The sequence below is a fragment of the Pteronotus mesoamericanus genome, unplaced genomic scaffold (genome assembly GCF_021234165.1).
Source record: "Pteronotus mesoamericanus isolate MK-2021 breed Mesoamerican mustached bat unplaced genomic scaffold, CSHL_Meso_final contig_82, whole genome shotgun sequence".
NCBI lineage: Eukaryota > Metazoa > Chordata > Mammalia > Chiroptera > Mormoopidae > Pteronotus > Pteronotus mesoamericanus.
The window spans coordinates 18,162,109-18,178,606 of NW_026555265.1; the positions used below are offsets into that span (position 1 = coordinate 18,162,109).

A 16,498-nucleotide genomic window follows, 5' to 3' on the forward strand; every position below is an offset into this window, starting at 1 on the left:
TCACCAACAAAGAACAAATCCAAATGTCTTTATAAAATTCTTATAAAAGTAAAAAGCCAAAAGTAAAAAATTTATGTTTAACAATTAATGTTTCAGTATTTTACCTTATTTAGAAATATTGTAGATATTCAATGAGTAGCTACCATTTAATTGAGTATAACTTTAAGGTTTCAGAAACTACTTCTAAGCAGATATGTTATAAAACACAATTATTGTTGAAATAAAGTCTGTCACAACAATGACTCAATTTGATTGAGATCAAATCTATAAGTTTTATAATCTTAAATATCAAATAAATATATTGTAAGATTACTTGGCTAATAAACCCGGGTAGAGTAAAAATTGTATGTCTACATTTATATTTAGAGTTGACAACTCTGAGACAAAACATCTTTATAAACCAATACTACCAATCTTATCTTAGCTACCAAAGATTTTTCCAAACTACATGAACTTGAAAAACATTTGGGTTAATTTCTATATTCCTGAGAGTTTTAAAAATAGTTAATTTATAAGCAGTGATTTATTTTTAACAGACATTGGGAAAAGAAGAAAAAATCATTTGCGCTGGGAGTCTGCAGTTGTTTGGTTTTTTTTTTTTACTTCCCCTAATAATTTTTTAAAAATTAATTAATTTATTTTTATTGTGTTGGTTGTCATTTTTTTAAAAAAAATTTAAATCATGTTTATTCTATTACAGTTGTCTCAATTTTTCCCCCTTTACCCCCTCCATCCATCCCTCCCCCACCCCCCGCTCCCACAGTCAATTCCCACTCCACTGTCCATGTCCATGGGTCATTCATACATGTTCTTTGTCTAGTCCCTTCTCCTCCTTTCCACCATTGCCTTTGGTCACTTTCAGTCTGCTCCATGTTTCCATGCCTGTGATTTATTTTGTTCATTAGTTTATTTTGTTGAATAAAGTACACTTATAGGTGAGATATGCATTTTTCATAGGCTTAGATTGAGACCTAGTTTAAAAGGAAAGCTCAGAGGAGCTGGAAAGAAATGTCTCAGGTCTATGGAAATTGCCATTTTCCTTTTTATTAAGAGAAAGTCTTTTTTCCAAGGTCCTAGGTTTTTGCAATAGCTTCAAGTGTCTTGATATGAATGGGAAAGACTTTGTGGTTGCTAAGAAAAATGGGTGGGCTTTGTTACTCCTAGAGTTATACTTCTATTTCTGTAAAGTCTCAGTTTGTAAGGTGAGAATTATTAATTTTAATTACTACTTTTTGTTGCTTTCTTGCAAGCTGTTTTCAAAGACTTGGTATCAGCTTCAATGATAACACTAAGAGCTGATCTACCCATTCAACCACATTATTTTCAATTTGTTTATTTTTTTTTTTTAACAGAACAATTTCCATCTAAGGCAGGAATCAAAAGATTTCTGTGGTCTGAGGCTCTTGGATTTAGAGCTGTGTGCTTTTGGAATATTTGCATAAATTGTTTAACAAAGCCTATAAAGTATATTTTCTCCTTTTGAGTACATAGTTCCACTTTAGCCCAATTAACCTTTTGTGGGGAAGACTTGCAAAATAGCTATTATCAGGCCCTGAATATTGGCCTCCAACTGGGTCAACTTCTGATCATTTATAAGAGGGTGTGGCAGAGGGTCTGACCACTTTTTTATCTTGGTGAAGAGGAAATTTTTCAGGTGTCATCTGGTTTATTGCATGATTACACCACAATTGTGGTTGAGAGGGTTTGTCCTGGGTTTTATATTGAAATTTTTTAAAAATTCTGCTTTCTGCTCTTTAATTTTGTCAAGTGAGTATTTTAAGCTAGACACAACACCATTGTCCTTTCAATTTGATCCTATAGGTACCTATAGGAAATTTGTTTTGGATGAGAGCTTTCTAAAATTCTTTTTGTATATGAAAGCATTTCCAAATCAAAGGATATATCAACAAGACATTAATGATTTAGGATTGCCAAAGGCAGAACTGTTTCACAAATGTAACTCAACATCAAGAAACCTTTTTATGACTTAACCATGGACATAAGAGGTGGTATCCCCAAAGAATATAAAAGTTGTAGCTCCCGTGGTCCAAAGCAACTCCTCAAGGTAGCCAAAGAGCAAGAAAGAGACTGGATGAACTCTTTGAAAGCTGAAAATGATCTGCATGGGATGCCAACTGCAAACAGAATGCTCAGGTTACCCACATTTCTGTCTATTCAACTATAAATTCTTAGGTTCTTTACCCCCAACCTGATGGTTGGCCACTGCTGATCACAGACCCAGGAGGTAAAAAAACAAAAACAAAAACAAAGAAAATGCTGTCACTGGGCCCAAGCCAAGCTCTCAGGACACAAAACAAGACAAACAGGACACACTGGTGAACACTGAGAGGGAAAGGATCCATAACAAGCATACTCAAACCACCAGTCACAATGCTCGAAGAGCTGGTTCCTTCAAGTGTTTCCTGCTAATCTATATCGTGGAAAGAAAAGACAGAAGAGACTCTTACTGTGCTTGCTCCACCAGACCCTTGCATAGAGATCCAAGAATCTGATGGATAAGGAAATTCACCTTTGCTTGGTTGGTCAGAGTTCTTGGGATCTCAGTGGCAGCTTCCCGAGTGACCTAGGAGTCTCAGAAACTCCGTCCTCAACACCGAAGTGTCAGGGAAGAAAAAATTTTTCTCCACCCATGTAGGTTAAATGACTGGAATCTATGAATGAATTAAACTGACAAAGGACAGATTGGCAAGGGAAAATAACCCACTAAATTTATTCACATGGATATGGAACAAACAAAAGAAGTGTGTCTCACTAAGTGTCTAAAGTTAGGGGCCTATATATCTAACTTAAAATAGGAAAGGAAGGGTGAAGAAAAGGCTTCTGGGAAGGAAATAATGGTTTCTTCCAGGAAAATAAAAGGGTTTTTAGAGGAACAAACAGGAGATAAAGTTTGGGACAATGTCTATGCAGGTGCAAGTGGTCTTTTTCCATCTTCTTCATGGTCGTAACACTTGCCAGAAGAAGAGATTTATGACAGTTGAATTATTTGGGGAGGCTCTGCTTTTAGGTAGATAAGGGCGTTCCAAAAATATTCTTCATAATGGTGTGTTCTGGATGTCTTTACCACAATCTCATTGCAACTACAACCCACTTGGACTTCCATGATTGCCCTATTCCATAATGGAGGACATAATTCCTGGAAGCCTCTTACCTAATGACGGTGAGGCCTGGAATATTAAATATGGCATATCTTGTGTATATTTTAATCTACTGGATAGTTGAAATACTTATGTTTTAAAAATATATTTATTATTTTTAAACTGTGGATGAAAAAGGGGCACTGCAATCTAACAGAAAGTAACCTCACAAGGTGATCTGATCATAAATTCCTAACTGGGCAGGTAACATACCCTAGGCATACAACTTGTTTAGGAAAAGGATTTTCTTTGCTTTAATGAGCTCTGTTTATTGTTTCTGCGCATCTAGGTTTAACATACCTTTGAAATGTCTCTTTTTTCAGGTATCTCAGAAGCAGCACCCTCAAGAGAGCACATAATTTTGTAAACTGTTTTTTAATCCAATCCTTGCTTTGCATTCTCCCACCTTCATGTCATCTTCCTTATGTTCCCTCCTATTAAAAAAAAAAACTGCAAAACTGTCATTCTCTAGAGCATTGGAGATCTTCCTGGCAGTTGTAGTCAGTTTGGCTCAAATAAACTCTTATAAAAATCCTCTACAGCTTTGGACGTCGATTACATAAACAAATTGTTAACAGAAAAAGGCACCAGATGTTAGACCTTGGTTCAGTAACCTCAGTTCTTGAGTTAGGATGGAAAAAAAAAAAATCAGGGTTGAGGAAATAGAATACAAGCAAAAATTTATTTAGAAAGTCATAGAGGTAGAAGAAACAAGTACAAAGGCAAAAGAAGGGTCCTTGAAGTTTTGGAGGAAGAAATACAAAGAAAATACACTTGTGGGTGGGGGAGAAAGAGAGAAAGGGAGTTACTAAGTCCTTTATCCTGGAGGTCTCAGGGGAGGATCTGAATAGAATATTCATCATCTTTCCTGGTGTGTCCTTTCAGGGTCCTGGTCACCACTGATTGGTTGGAATCAGGACAGGGGGTCATTAGTCATCGCAGCTGGTCCTGGTGTCAGCCATGGCATCCCGTCTCCCAGCCTTGCTGCTTTCCTTGTCCTGGAGCTGAATCCCACATGAGGCCTAGGTGTTACCTCTAATGATTAATGCTTAAGGGAATGACCCTGCATGGGCTTGTGTGTGAGTCATATGAGGTTATTCTCTGGCCCCCTTGTTCCTTCTCTAGGGGTGTTTATCATGTGACTAGCAGCGTGACAGGGGGGGAAAGGTCAGGGGAGAATCTGAAATTTATGACCAGCAATATGAAAGATCAGGGATCTAAACCACATGACCAGCGATATGCTAGGGGAGGAAATGTCACCCTTGGGGTAAGGTCCCACCCTAGTTTTGCCTGTTTCTAGGCACCTGGGGCTTTCCACCCTGGTGACCTTCCGTATCTGGCCTAGCATTTCTAGTCTTCATGTCAGTCTAACAGCCCACTATATCAAAACCATTATGTGTCATAGGAAATACATGAAGTCATCAGAAATCCTGGTTTACATTGAGTTTCTAGAAAGTTGTATAATCTAAAGTCTCTTCTTTGAAACTTTTTTTTTGCTTATGTAAAATGAGGATAATAATACCATTATGGGATTGATGAGAGAGAATGAGATAAAGAAAGATGAATGAACTTGGCATAATCCTTAGTACATAGTAGGCATTGAGGAAATTGCAGTTGAAATCTAAATATGGTTGAACCTAACTACTCATGATGACAGTGAAATAACTCATTATATTTTCTTTGTTTCCATTCATTTATTGTCTTACTTTTAACATAGTTTTAATGAAAGCAGAGAAGCAATAGTATATTCTATTTTTTATTTAATATTTTCTGATAAATTTTTATACTATATTAGTACCATGTTATCCTTTTTAAAGTCACTGATTTTGTTGTCACTAAAAATCAGTGAAGTGGAATCACAGTCATTTGCAAGTGCTAGTTATTTGTTTGGCAAGATGGAAGCTTATACTTTTAGATCATAAATTAATGGCTAAGTTAATCTTCCTTTTTTAATTAAGAAAAGTCAACTAAGCGTAAATGTTGATTAAATGGATGATGGTACTGAAAGCAGCATATAGATAATATATGTTACACAGATTACTCAATCTGTGTGTCTCCGTGAAAAGTAAAGAAGGAATCAAGGTGATTATCTGAAATATAAATGCCTAAAGCTTAACAAAACAATGTTTACTCTCAATAAACACATCTATGAATTTTTGTATAAATTATTTGCTTAATTGCTTCTATAATCCACTTAGCTCTTTAAAATTTTATCTGAACCCTCTATGTTTCAGTCACTAAAAATGATTATTTTTCTCTTTACTATTTTATATATGCAGATATTGAGAAGATAAATGACAAAGAGTGACTACTAAGCTCTTTACATAAGGTACTGAGAATAAAACAAATATAAAATTTCAAACTGCTCACATTATTTTAAATGGTAATTTTCCTTTTCTTCTTGGTCAATGTTTCTTAGTCTCGGGACAAACCTTAGGGAATCAGCATCCTCAATTATTTCTATAGTGTGTACATTTACCTGCTGTTCCTCCAAATATGTTATTTTTAGAGAAAAATCAATGTTGAAGTTAAGACTTTATCAGGTTAAAGGCAGCTTAAATCCAGTGATGAAAATGCCATCTCTCATTTGCACTCTATCAGTTTGAACCCCTAGAAATCTGCTTTTTCCCTCATCTTTTTGCTGGTCTTATGGTTGGAGAAGAAAGGGGTATAATGTTTATTGTCTAAATGCCAAATGTTAATTGAACCATTTAATGGGTACAGACACCAAAGGGAAAAAAAAATAGGAGGCATTTCATTCCTCTCAAAGAATAAAATAACTTGCACTCTATTCATTTGGTCCTCTGCTCCACTTGGTAAGTACTCTTTTCCTCTTGCTTATGGTCAGACATCCAAATACATTTATCAGGCTGCCTGTGAGAATAAGAATTTGTATTTGTATCTTGTTATAGAAAACATTCATACTACTACAAACAGCAGCAGTCTACACTAAAAATATACAAATGTCACTTAAAATCTAAGCTCTTAAATACGAAGGAGCACATCTGGTCATACTTCTTGTGCTCCCTTTACTCCCACAGTCCAAAAACTTGCAGAACATTTTCTTAGCAGTAACCAAACCTCAATACAGTACAATAAAACCTTAATAACTTACCCTCCATTGATTAAAAAATGAAAAACAGCCTAAAAGAGCTGAAGTTTAATTTAGAATCATTGATTTTGTAATACAAACTTTGTAAGAGTTTAGAAAGTATGAGTAAGGGTTAAGTGAACAATATATTCACAGGACTTCAGCAAAAATTTCTAAAAAAATAAAATGGTATACAACATTTCAAAGGATTTGTCATTCTGACCTGCTCATTATTTGGGAAAGGACATTTCCTCTAAGTCAGTACTGTTCTGTTTATATTATAAAGGACTTTATTTTACATTCCATCTGCTTCCAGGATGCTGTTTCCCAGATATGCATGTGACTTGCTTCTTTATTTTCCTTTAAGTCTCAACTCAAATATCACCTAGATAAAATAACATCCTAATTGTCCCCAGGACACAGTCTAGCTCTCATGTCCCTTACTAATTTTTTTTTTTTTTTTAGTTCTTACCACTCATTTGACATACTGTGTATTTATTTGTTTATGCCTCTCACCTTGCACTAAAATGTAGACTTTATGCAAGTAGGGACTTTATGGTTTTGTTCATTCTTTGTTCCCAGTTCCTATAGTAGCTACTGGCACATAGAAGGTATATAATAAATATCTGTGGAGTGAAGGAACAAATGAAATTTACTTGACTTTGATGCAAAAAATTTACTATAAAAAGACACAAATTGATAAATATCTGATAGAACATTAATGCAATCATAGAAAGGACCCTTTCTGTTTGTACCTGGTGTTCTCAAATCTATTTGTTGTTTTCTTTTTACTGGGTTTGAAATGTAGGCATTCAGCCAGGAGGCTGCATGCTGACTAATGAGATAGAGATATAGATCTAGCCCAGCAATATTCATACATTCTATATGCATTCATTTTTCTCTAGTGACATTTTAATATATTTTGGTGAAGATATTCACAAGATAATGAAGGTATGTCAAGTGAGCATCGAAAGTGATGAGTCCTTTTCTCCATTATCAAAGACAAATACAGGTGTGTAATATAAGCAGAACGTTGAAAGTAGGAAAAGAAAATGAGAAAATTCCAAGTAATGAAAAGAAATTAAAACTCTCTAGTAATGAAAAGGAAGGCCAAACTGAAAACATAAATCTACATTCAGCCAGGATTTATACTTATGTGCAGTGAGTGGACCAATGGCTTTCAGGATGTGATTCATTTTAGAAAAATGTCGTTTCTTATGCCAAATATAGAGTTCATGGTTTAGTGAAAATTTCATCTTTAGTCTGATCCCATGAGCCAAACTCTGACCCCATATATTCTGATATGAGAAATAAACTAATTCTTAAGCTTATTGGTAAGGTTCTAAGGATAATATCAAGGAAGGGGTGGTCACTACTAGTGAAATCTTTGTATACTTGCATTAGATCTTATGTTATACACTTCTGTGTAACATGACATTACCAACATAAAGATCATTTAATTTTATACTGCTTTAGACTCTGTCCAAATGACCAAGAAAGATATCAACTCACTTATAATGGAGTCCTGATGGTGATACCAGAGTGTATGTGACCATGAATTATTTTTAGTAGACTCAGAATAGTAAGTCAAGGGAGAATCTAGACAGATAATTTTCTACTAGGATCAAATCTGAATCAATCCAGAGAGATATCACTAGGTTTGTGTACTGGGCTTTTAAGAACAACAATCCCTGATAATTTTTTTTTTTTTTTGAAATTGATCATGTTGCAGTAAATCAGAATAGAATATCTTCTCTATTACTGGCTATACAGTAGTAAAATTCAGGAAAGTAATTCATACAGTTTGTACTGGAAGGTACTGATTATTAAAATGAATACAGCTATTTTATTGGGAGGATGGGGAAGCTCTCTGAATGAAAAGTTAGGCAGTAGTGGCTAATACAAACAATACTCTTGCAGTGTAGGCAGGCCATCCTACTTTGGTGGGCTATGTATTAGGTTCCATATATTGTACAGTAAAATTTGACTTCCATCTTTTTTTCCAAAATTAAGGATTGAGCTATTTAATTCAGTCACTAATAAACTGATTTCCAGTTCTGCTGGTTGGCGTAAGTGAATATTCACTGAAGTGGAGGAGAAAAACTGGCAGTCGAAGAGTAAATATAAAAAGACAGATGCCCAGGGCTGTGTGATGGTGGTAGCTGTCGAGCTGAGATTTAGATCAGGAAGGGGACCACTTAGTACTGTTACAGATGACAACAGCCACTTAGATAGTATGTTGAAAAATGGTCTACTCTATCATCTGAGGGAAGGGACTAAAAACCACAAAGCCGAGTCAGCAGGTTTTGCAAAACTCAGTATGTAAAGTTGTCACACTCAAGAGGAACATATTTTAAGTTTAACTAGATTGTTATAAATTATCATGCCAGCCCCTTGAAAGATCCTCTATCTGTTTTTCTCCCTGAAAGTTTCTCAAGTATTTTTGTAAATTTGCCCAAATTTTGTTTGCTTGGTAACAAAATATAATACAAATTGATGTAGGAAGATGCCACTTGTTTCAAGCTTCAGGCAGCATTTCCATTTGCTCTAATATGAATTCCCCCAAAATGGTCATCTTCCAAAAGAAATATAGTATAAAGTAATAAATCATGATCTAAGATATAGCTTACATTTGAAAAGCTTATTCTTTTATCTTATCAATGAGTGAAACTTTTTCCAAAATAAAATAGAATGTTTTTCAATGTAATATTAATTAAGATAATAGTCTTTCTTTTTTAAGCTAAAATTAATTTAGATATATTTTAATTGAAAGGAAATATGCAGAATGCAGGATAGAAAATAATGCATAATTAAGTCTTAGTGAACTTTCAACATGGTTTTCTCTAACAGTTGCATATAAAAAGAAAAAAAAAGGCAACACCAAAGCTTGTTTTCCTGAAACGCCATCTGTTATTTTTGTTTGAATTAATCTCAGTGCTCTACAGGTTATGGATACTGTGCAGTAATTAGCACCTTTATGGGAAATGTTGTACTTCTATGTGTTGGACTTCCCCAATTTTACAAGTATAGAATTCCGAAGTGATCTATTTTATCAGAGGTGTGACTAAATTTCTTGCTTGCACTGTACTATCTGCAAAGTAATATTGCATTGTCAGTTTGCTTGCTCTGAAATGGAAATAAAATAAGATATTGGTTATATTTTCCATTTAATTGTTGTTTTCTTTATGTCACATATATACAGACTTTGAAGAAAGTGATTATCAAATTGTTACCAAATATCTATAAATTTTATTGATTTCTCTACTTTAGGGAAATTAGTTTTTTTATAATTAATAAAAAAATTAGATTTTCTTTTCCAAAGGAAGATCTACAAATTTCAAATACTTTTATATACTGTATAAACATCAATAAATGTTTTGTACATCATTTTCTCCACTTTGGGAACAATGTTCCAGAAATATTTAATTGCATGACATGTGGTTATACATATTTTGCATGAAGGTTATATCTGTCCTTTAACTTAAAACTAAAATGACAGACCTGGCTGGATGGCTCAGTTGGTTGGAACATTGTCCCAGCCATCAAAAAGATGGGTTTGATTCCTGGTTGAGATGCCTATGGGAGGAACATGGTCGATGTTTCTTGTTTCTCTGTCTCTTTCTCTTTCTCTCCCTCGCTCCCCCCTGCCCCCCACTTCTTCCCTCTCTAAAATCAACGAATATACCCTCAGGTGAGGATTAAAAAACCCCTAAAATGACAAATTCAGGATTTATGTTTTCCAAGTATTGCCCTTATAATATTAGAAAAATAAACTTGAAACAAACCAAAAAAGAAGACTAAATGATGTTTATGTATAGGCCAAATCTACTCAAACTAGGGTTTTTACCATTACTATAAAGTCCAAGAAAATAGAATATTTGAAGATTCACCAGACTCTCTAGGGTCCACCAGTGATTTCTGGCCATGAGTTTCAGAGTCATTGCTATGTCACTAGTTGCTCTCGTTAGTGTCAGAGATTGCTACCTAGTTAATTAATTGAATGATAATGATGATAACTAATATAAGCATGTACTTGGTATGTACTGAAAACTTTAAATTAACTTATTCAATTATGACAACAAACTTTTTGTGGTAGGTTTCATTATTATCTCCATTTTACAGATGAGGAAAGAGAAGTAATATACTCTGTGTTCCTGGGGCAGGAAGTGGCAGAACTGTATCGAGGCAACCTGATCTCAAGGTAAGTCTGTGCTCCTAACACTACCCAAAGAAGGCAACCAGCAGCTGAGATTTGGCTTATGACCATTTTAAAGGGCAAAAGTCATGAAGAAAGGCCAGTGTATAAGTGAGGTTTCAGTCTCTACAATAACAGCAAGCCCTTAGTTGTCACTCAGTCTATGCCAAGCACTTTACATACATCAAATAACTGAATCTTTGTAACATCCCTAAGAGTAAGGTACTCTTTCAATTTTTACCTCACAGTTGTAGAAACTGAGGCATAAAGAGATGAAATAGCTTGCCTACAGTGGCATCTTAGTGTCAGAGACAGGCTTTGAACTCAAGATAGTCTGACTCTAGAGTTTTTGTCCTTTGGCATTATTTAATAGTGTATCATGTTTTGGAAATTTAAGACCTTAAGTAATTTATGGGCAACATTCAGTTTATAGGAGCCAAGTTTAAGAGTAGGATGAAACACATAAAATGCCTTTTAAATATTAAAATTAAATAGACAGAAGAAATATATCAAAACATAGCAATGGCAATGACCCATGGGCAGCCTACAATATAATCTACATTTACTCTCTTGTTTGGGTGCTTGTTAGGCTGAATTGTGTCTTCCCCCAAATGCTTATGTTGCAGTTCTAAACCCACTTACCTCAGAATGTAACCTTATTTGGAGATAGGTCTATACAGAGGTAATCAAGTTAAAATGAACTTATTTGTTTGGGCCCTAATCCAATAAAACTGTTGAACTCTTAAGAAGAGAAAATTTGGGCAGAGACACACATTGAGGAAAGATAATAAGAAGAGATAGAGAGAAGCTAGCCATTGACAAGCCAAAGAGAGAGGTGTAGAACATATCTTTCCCTCAAAAGAAACCAACCATGCTGTTAGTGTTATTCCAGACTTCTAATCTCCAGAACTGTGAGACAATATATTTCTGTTGCTTAAACCACCCAGATTGTGATACTTTATTAGAACAGCCCTAGCAAACTTATATAGTACTCTTAAATTAAAATTAGCAGAAAATAATTTCAAATAGTGTAGCCAAATCATGAGATATAAGGAAGGATACTGGGACATCTCAAGGAATTTAGGGAAGTTTATATAACCGAACTTCAATAGAGTGTCAGGAATTCAAGCAGCATCTCCAAGTCTCATTCTTCTTTTTCACAGGCTATATCATCCCCCCTCTCTCCTTTTTACTTTTGTTGACAGTCTTTTCACTTTTTCACACACATGACTGCACCAAAGCCTACAAGGGTACAAGTCCCCATAAACTAACAAATATTCACTGATAAGTTTAAAATCTCAAGTCTGAACTCATACAAGACAATCTGATAGGCCTGACATAGGCCAAGTTTTTATTCATATTTCAATCAGCTATGACCAGGGAAGAAGGGCTATACAAGGTGAACATAGCTTTGGGAGCAGGGCCACATTACAACTTTTATGGGTTCTAGGCAGTTCTGTCCTTATTAGTACCATTATCACTAAAAAAAAAAAATTATGTTTTACAATTGTATTGACATAAAGAATATTATATTTTGAAAAGTTTATTTGATATTAACTTTATTATTTTCTTCTGATTTTAAAAAATTAAGATAATTTAATGGGGCTCTAAAAGTACTGTGGGCCCTAGGCCCTGGGCCTACTATTCCTAATGTGGATATTTTGGGGAAGTAGACTTTTTATAGCAAGAGGAATTCTGTAGGGATAGCTACACATCCTATGTAGTTAGTCTTTTCAAAGATTTTTCCCATCACTTTTTTCAATGAGACTTGTAACTTGCATTGTTGTTGATGATAATATAAATAATATCAATGATGCAAAGAATATTTTTCTTTGTACATTCTTCCATGTACATGCCTTTCAGAAATTTTGAAAGTTGTTGACTTCCACCTCTTACTTCCTGTGTGGTCTCAAAGGTGTAGAAAAACCTGAATGCTTGTGATGGAAAAGACTTGAGATAAATTTTTTAAGCTTGTAGATATAGCTGCATATTTTCAAATCCCTTCCCCAATATATAAGGTTATATTTAATCAGCTATATCCATGATAACTTCTCTCTGAAGCATATGCCATTAGTCCGTCTTTTATAAGTAAAATAAATAAAGATGCCCATTTATTCACTAGAGAATACATAGATTTTGCCTTTAAGATGATGTTTAATTATGGGTCAAACTGGACAATTATAATGGTGTATTTTATATGCTAGAGGCATAAAGGGGCTTCTAAGTCTTATTCAACTTCTCTAACTATATGTGCCACTTCTGAGTCTTTTCATCTGTGCCAACAATAATGATAGAAATAAAAAAGAAAAAGCAGGATGACAAGTCTGCAATTATTTTCTGAGTTACAAATCCAATGGATTGGCCATACGACTAAGTTGAGTATGAGCATTATACCTAAGTGACTATTTCATGAAGCTTTCAAGTGTGACTACATCTTTGAGAGGGGGAAAAATCACAGCTCTTACAGAGTTGTGGATAATACAAGTAACAGTGGTTTCAAAGAAATTGGTTGGCTTATTTTGAGAGATCAAATCAAATTGTGGCTCTACAAAATGCCACTAGAGCTAGTTGCTTGAACCTTTGCATATGTTATAGGTATTGATTATTCATTTCCTGTTTAAGATATATAGCACAAATACGCATTGGAGTCACCCTGAGAACTGCTGCTTTCGAGAGCAAAAGATCACCTTCTACATCAGTAAAGCAAGTATGAAAAGGTAGAGCAGACTTCTCACTGGCTTGGGGGGTTTATTCAATCTGGAAACATAATAGGTATAATGGTTAATTTTATGTATCAACTTGACTAGGCTACATGGTGCCAGATATTTGGTCAAACACTATTTTGGGTGTATCCATGAGGGGTTTTTTTTGAATGAGAATAACATTCGAAACGGTAGACTGAGTAAAGCACATTGCCCTCCCTAATGTGGTTGGGCCTCATCCAATCAGGTGAAGGCCTGAATAGAACAAAAAGGCTAACTCTCCCTCCAGTAAGAGAGAACTCCTCTTGCCTGATTGCTTAGAGATGAAAGATAAGTCTTTTCTGGTCTTTAATTTGAACTAAAACATTGGCTCTTCTTGGGTCTTGAACCTACCAGTGGTCAGCCTGGAACTTCACCGTCAATGACACCTTTAGCTATTGGGGGTTCTCAGTTTACCGACTGCAGAATTTGTGATTTTTCAGCTTCTGTAATCACAAGAACTAATGCCTTATAATAAATTTCTTTACATGTAGATAGATTTATGTCTATCTCTCTGTGTTCCATAGGTTCCTTTTCTATGGAGAATGGTAATACAGTGATTAGATACTGAGTAACCCTAAGTACATGCCTTGTAACATATCAAGTATTTACTCCTCCTAACCTGGACCAAGTGAAACTAGCACATTGTAAGTTCTCAGAAGGATTTATTGTATAGAAAAAAAATAAATAAAAGCAGTTACAACTTCTATGGTGCGACATTATTGCTTAGCAGAAACCTTTGTTTCAACCTAGTCATCCTCTTTTGAAACTGCACTAGATTGGAGCTTTCACACTAGCGGGCAGTTTGAGCATTTCTGTGTAGTGAGTGCGGTACCCTAAAAGTTGAAACTTAAATGGCAGCTGAGAGCTTGTGAAGAAGGCCGGCAGGGATGGGCACCGGAAGGCCTATGCCGGAAGCACTGCCCTTCTGTGGCCACCGGAAGTGGCATTGTGCCGCTAGGGGCGCCATTGGGGGGCACGCCGGCTTTCGGAGGTGAACCCGTTAACCAGGGCGAAGGTGGTTAATGAGCTAAATGAATGGGAGGCCCCCAGGGCCGTGGCGGCTACAGCGTCGCGGCAGAGTCTGAGTACAAGGACAGCACCGGCATCCTCCTGGAAGGGCTGTCCTGTGAGCTGAGGGCAGGCGACACCCTCTGCGCATGCTCCCGGTACTACGAGAGCGAGTCAACATTAATCTCGTACGAGATTGAAAACCAGGGAAGTCCTAGGGATTCTGCTTTGTCCGCTATGAAGACCAGGGGAGTACAGTTTTGGCCGTTGACAATTTTAACAGAATCAAGATAAAGGGATAAACTATCCGAATGGACCATGTGGCCTACTACCGCCCCCTCAGGCTTCAGGGGACGTGGATGACGCCACCAAAGGGCCCTGGGAGAAGGGCCGTGGGGCTCAGACCCCCTCATCGAGTTCATCTGAAGGCTCCGAAGATTAAGCACTCTCCAAACACCATAAACAAGGAAAACAAAAAAAAAGAAAGAAAGTAAAACCAAAGAGAAGGCTGCTGTACCAGTTAAAAGACGAGGAGGGACAGACTGGGCAGCCATCGTTCCTGCCAGCCGGAGGCCAGATTAAAACAGGGAAGGACACTCCAGGCTCCAATAAACTTGCCAAGGTGAAGTTGGAGTCTGGAGAGGGCAGAAGACCTAACCCAGCTGCCCCGAGGCCAGGACGGGTGCTGCGGGTGCGGACGTGTCTGGAGAGCCGGCTGAGGGAGGGGAATCCAGGTTTTGAGCACAGACCTTTATCAGAGGCAAGAGGAGAGAAGAGGAGAAGAATGTAGATAGGAGCAGAGGTTAAAGGTGAGCCTTATTTTAGCAGATGTGAAGACGCAGCTACGTACATTCTCAAATTCCAGTGACCACAGGCCAGACCAAGACTGCGTCCTGTTCACATCCTCATATTTTGAAATAAAATGTGACATTTAAAATGCTATTGGCTGGAACTTGTTATTAATTTGATAACTTATGTAAATAAAGTATCTGGAGCAGAATTTCCTTAAAATTTGAACACTTTTTTCCCTACAACTATTCAAAAATTTTTAACAGTTAAAATTACATTACAGGATTCATATGGTTCCTTTTATACGCTCCTGGAGAACTGGATGCCTAAGATTTTAAGAGTAGTGTCCTGTGGTGGTACACCCTATGGGAACTCCCTTCCATAGTGTTGTGTGTAACACAATGTGTAAAAAGTTAGAAGCACTCAACTAGATGATCTCTATAGTCTTTGATTGTTTTAAGCTACTGTGGAAAATGTTTAAGCCAGCATTGAGGGAATTTTTTATAGTTTTTCTTGTAAGCAGTAAAATACAGAGTCTGGCAGAAGTATCACTTGCCTGAGTGTGGTTGGTAGGGCGATAATATGGGTGTAATAACTTATAGTTTTAATTTGAACATTTCACCTGAAATGTCATACAGGGTGATATTATGTTACAGAATTACATGATTATGATTTTGTAATAAAAGATTTTGTAATAAAAAAGCATTATTTGTGCTAGACCTTGTTCATGCTTTATGATTGTATGTATCAGTAGCACTGTTTTTGTTTTTTGTTTTTGTTGCTGTAATTTTAGCTAATGATAAAGGTCAAAAAATCATCTTACACAAAGTAGTATCAGTTGAGACACATTATGATGGATTAAAAAAACCCCTAAGAATCCTGAAACACCAATTCTAAAGAACCTATGCACCCCATATGTATAGCAGCATTATTTATAATAGTCAAGTGCTGGGAACAGTGTAAGTACCTATCTGGAAATGAGTGGATCAAAAAACTATAGTACATTTACACAATGGAATACTGCAGAGCAGGAAGAAAGGAGGAACTCCTTCCCTTTGCAACAGCATAGATGGAACTGGAGAGCATTATGCTAAGTGAAATAAGTCAGGTGGCGAAAGACAAGTACCGTATGATCTCACTTATAACAGGAACCTAATGAACAAAACAAATGAGCATAATAGAACCAGAGGCATGGCAACAAGGAACAAACTGACAGGGACTAGAGGAGTGGAGGGAGGAGGCTAAGGGAGGAAAGAAGGGGAAGGACCTAGTTAAGGAACAAGTGTAAATGACCCATAGACATGGACAACAGAGTGGGCATTGACTGTAGGAGGGGGTGGGACAGGGGAGAGCAATGGGAGAAAATTGGTACAACTGCAATAGAATGCCAATAAAAATAAATAAATAAAATGCACAGCACTTAAAAAAGAAAAACATTAAACTTCTATTGGAATCATTAATTTTCTGTCTCAGTTTGATGTTCATCATGTAATTTAGTTTTATTTTTTTAAAA

The 16,498-nt window shown here is 36.2% G+C and overlaps 1 pseudogene; it reads left to right on the top strand.

Moving 5' to 3' along the window:
• Positions 1-3,141: 3,141 nt before the first annotated feature.
• On the top strand, positions 3,142-14,986 carry LOC129079825 (RNA-binding motif protein, X-linked 2-like; annotated as a pseudogene).
• Positions 14,987-16,498: the final 1,512 nt, after the last annotated feature.